Source organism: Pongo abelii, chromosome 8 (assembly GCF_028885655.2).
Source record: "Pongo abelii isolate AG06213 chromosome 8, NHGRI_mPonAbe1-v2.0_pri, whole genome shotgun sequence".
Taxonomy (NCBI): domain Eukaryota; kingdom Metazoa; phylum Chordata; class Mammalia; order Primates; family Hominidae; genus Pongo; species Pongo abelii.
In genome coordinates this window covers 72,040,906-72,044,255 of record NC_071993.2, presented here as the reverse complement: position 1 = coordinate 72,044,255, position 3,350 = coordinate 72,040,906, and positions in this window count along the sequence as shown.

The window sequence follows — 3,350 nt, the reverse complement described above, 5'->3', positions numbered from 1 at the left end:
GCTTGGTTGCAGCTGGTTTTAGACCCCCCACAGTGGTTAAGAGGACAGGCAGCAGTAGTACTAGTGGCAAAGGAACAGACAGCCAAGGAAGAAAGAGTAGCTCCACTCCCGCGGGTCCCTCCCCTAGGGGAAGAGGAAGGAGAGAGGAGAACGGCAGCATACGCAGCTCACAGAGGCAAGGAAAGACCAGCAGAGAGAAAAAGAGAGAGAGAGGGGAAAGAGAGAGAGAGAAAAGAGAGAGAGAGGAAAGAGAGAGAGAGGACAAGAGGCAAACCTCGTTGTGAGCACACTTCACCAGTTCAGAACTATCCTAAACTAAAAAAAAAAAAAAGCAAAAACGTAGCTTACTGACTCAAAAATCTTAAAGTATGAGGCTATTCTGTTAGAAAAAGATGATTTAATATTAACCAATAAAAATTCCCTTAACCCAGCAGGTTTCCTAACAAGGGATTTAAATCTTAATTACCATACAAAGGTCCAACCAGACCTAGGAGGAATCCCCTTCAAGACTGGACCATAGATGCTTCCTCCCAGGAAATTAGGGAAAAAAAAAAAAGAGAGAGAGAGAAAAAGTGGGGGAGGGGGAAGGGGGGGAGTTTATGTAAAAAGAATGTTATATGGTAAATTCTTGTCCTAAAATAAATTAACTGGTTGTTTAAAGAAAAGGATGTTTGCAATAAGTCAGAAAATTGAGACATGTCAAAGAATTGTCTGTAAAAGTCATGAAAGAAGAAAAAAATGTGTATTATAAAAAAGGAATTTATGCAAGAAATATTGTATAATTTAAAAGTAATTAGGCTTCCTGAATGTAAAACTATTGAAGACGCAGTTTATGTGCAAGGTGTATAAGGAAAGTAAAATATACTTTTAGTAAAAGGATTATAAGGAGGCATAAAAATGTGGATTTTTACCTACATTAAAAAGTTAAATTTTTTTTTTTGTTTTGAAAGTTTAAGCAAGTTTTAAAACGTTAATTGTAAAAGAAATTCTGTGTATAAACATACTGGCTAAAGTTAAAGAGGTATCCAGTTTTTCTGTGAACTGGACATTAAAGTAAAAATCCAACGGGTTTTTCTTAAAGCACTAACCTGCTCTTTAACAAAAATTATAACAGGTTAAAAAGAATCTATAAAAATCTTACCTTATGGTCAGACATCAAAAATTGAATAAATATGTCTACAAAGTTTTATTAAAACTAAGTTTGACATTAATAACACACTAATAGAAAGGTGAACTTTAGCTTATCTGGTATAAAAATCATACAGGAAGCATTGTCAGATATAAAATGGTGTATGGCTTTCTTTGGTCTAAAAACTAATAAAAATAGGTGCTAAAGGAAATTTCTCAGTAAAAGGCACCAAGGACTATAAAATCTGCTGCTGATGTCCCCACATTTAAAACAAAAGGTCAATTTCTTAGAAATTATATACTTGGTTTATCTTCCACTTTCCTTTCCCTCAAAACTAAAAGTCTTTTAGTACATGTACCACCCCTAGAATTTCCGGTAAACCAGCACCAGCCTGAAGATTACGTTCTCATCAGAGGGTGGAAAGAAGGAAAACTCCAGCCAGCCTGGGAAGGACCCTATCTTGCGCTGCTAACCACCGAGACTGCTGCTTGTACAGCAAAAAAGGATGGAGTCATCACAGCCGAGTCAAGAAAGCACCACCCCGGCCAGAGTTGTGGGCCATAGTCCCAGGGGAAAATCCTACCAAATTAAAGCTAAGAAAAATTTAACTCTTTCATCTATTCTATTACTCTTTCTTCTTTCCTAGTTCTATTGCTGACCATCTAGTTATTAACATAACCAAGTCAATTTCACCTCAAACTATTGCATTTAATGCTTGCCTTGTTATACCCTGTGGGGACCTGCCAAGTCTCAAAGACAGCTCTCTACTTCAGAAAAGTACCTCTGTCCCTCCTGACTCTCCTCAGACTGGGCATTAGTAAATTGGGACCATTTAATCCGGGGAGATTTTGATAGACCCCAGTGTCAACCTGGAGTCTTGCCCCCTGATGTAGAGCTTTTATGCCATAGTTGGTCCAATGTTCTGTGGATCACTAAAAAGCAAGGATGGACTGCCCCAACAGGTTTTTGTAATTTCCTAAAACCATACATTCATTTTACTAGAGTATCATAGAAGTTAAAGACTTAAAACAAACTTTGGCAATTAAGGCAGGATACCAAGATGCGAATGCCTGGTTGGAAAGGATCAAATATTCTGTCCGCATGTTAAACAAAAGCAATTGTTGTGCTTGTGCACATGGCAGGCCAGAGGCCCAGATTGTCACCTTTCTGCTAAGGTGGTCCTCCAGTCGACCAGGCATGGGCTGCATGGTAGCTCTTTTCCAGGATTCTACAGCCTGAAGTAAAAGTCGTGCCAAGTTCTCTCTCTGCTATATCCGAAGTTCAGCACCCTGAGGATCAGCCCCCAAAGGCCATCTAGCTTCTGTCTCCCAACACTAAGTTCACTTTATGTCTCTCACAACAGGGAGGAAACTTAGCATTCCTTGGAGACCTGAAGGGATGCACTGAGCTTAAGAACTTTCAAGAGCTTACCAATAAGTCAGCCCTTGTTCATCCCTGAGCGGATGTGTGGTGGTATTGTGGTGGACCTTTACTGGACACTCTGCCAAATAACTGGAGTGGCACTTGTGCTTTACACCAATTGGCTATCCCTTTCACCCTGGCATTTCATCACCCGGAGGGATGGCAGGTGATAGAAAAAGGATGAATCCGGTTATCAGACAGAAGAACAGCCATATCACAACTGCTAGGAGCCGCAGTTGTACTGGCTGTGCATGAGTCCACCCATCTGGGCCAAGAGTCACTTAAAAAGTTGTACTTCTACATCTCACATCTGTCAGCCCTAGGTAAAACAGTGGTGCCGCAGTGTGTCACCTGCCAGCAGCACAATGCTAGGCAAGGTCCAACCATCCCGCCTGGCATACAGGCTTATGGAGCAGCCCCCTTTGAAGATCCCCAAGTAGATTTCACCGAGATGCCCAGATGTGGAGATCTCATCCCTAGGTTTGGACTGCCCTTACAAATTGGCTCGGACAACAGGTCGGCATTTGTGGCTGACTTGGTACAGAAGACAGCAAAGGTGATTGGGTATGGATCAAGGATTGGAACGTAGCCCCCTTGCGGCCACAGTGGAAAGGACCCCAGACCGCCATCTTGACCACTCCCACAGCTGTGTAAGTAAAAGGAATCCCAGCCTGGATCCACCACAGCCGCCTGAAACCCACAGCATCTGAGACCTGGGAGGCAAGACCAAGCATGGACAATCCCTGCAAAGTGACTCTGAAGAAGACTACAAGCCCTGCTCCAGTTACACCTGGAAGCC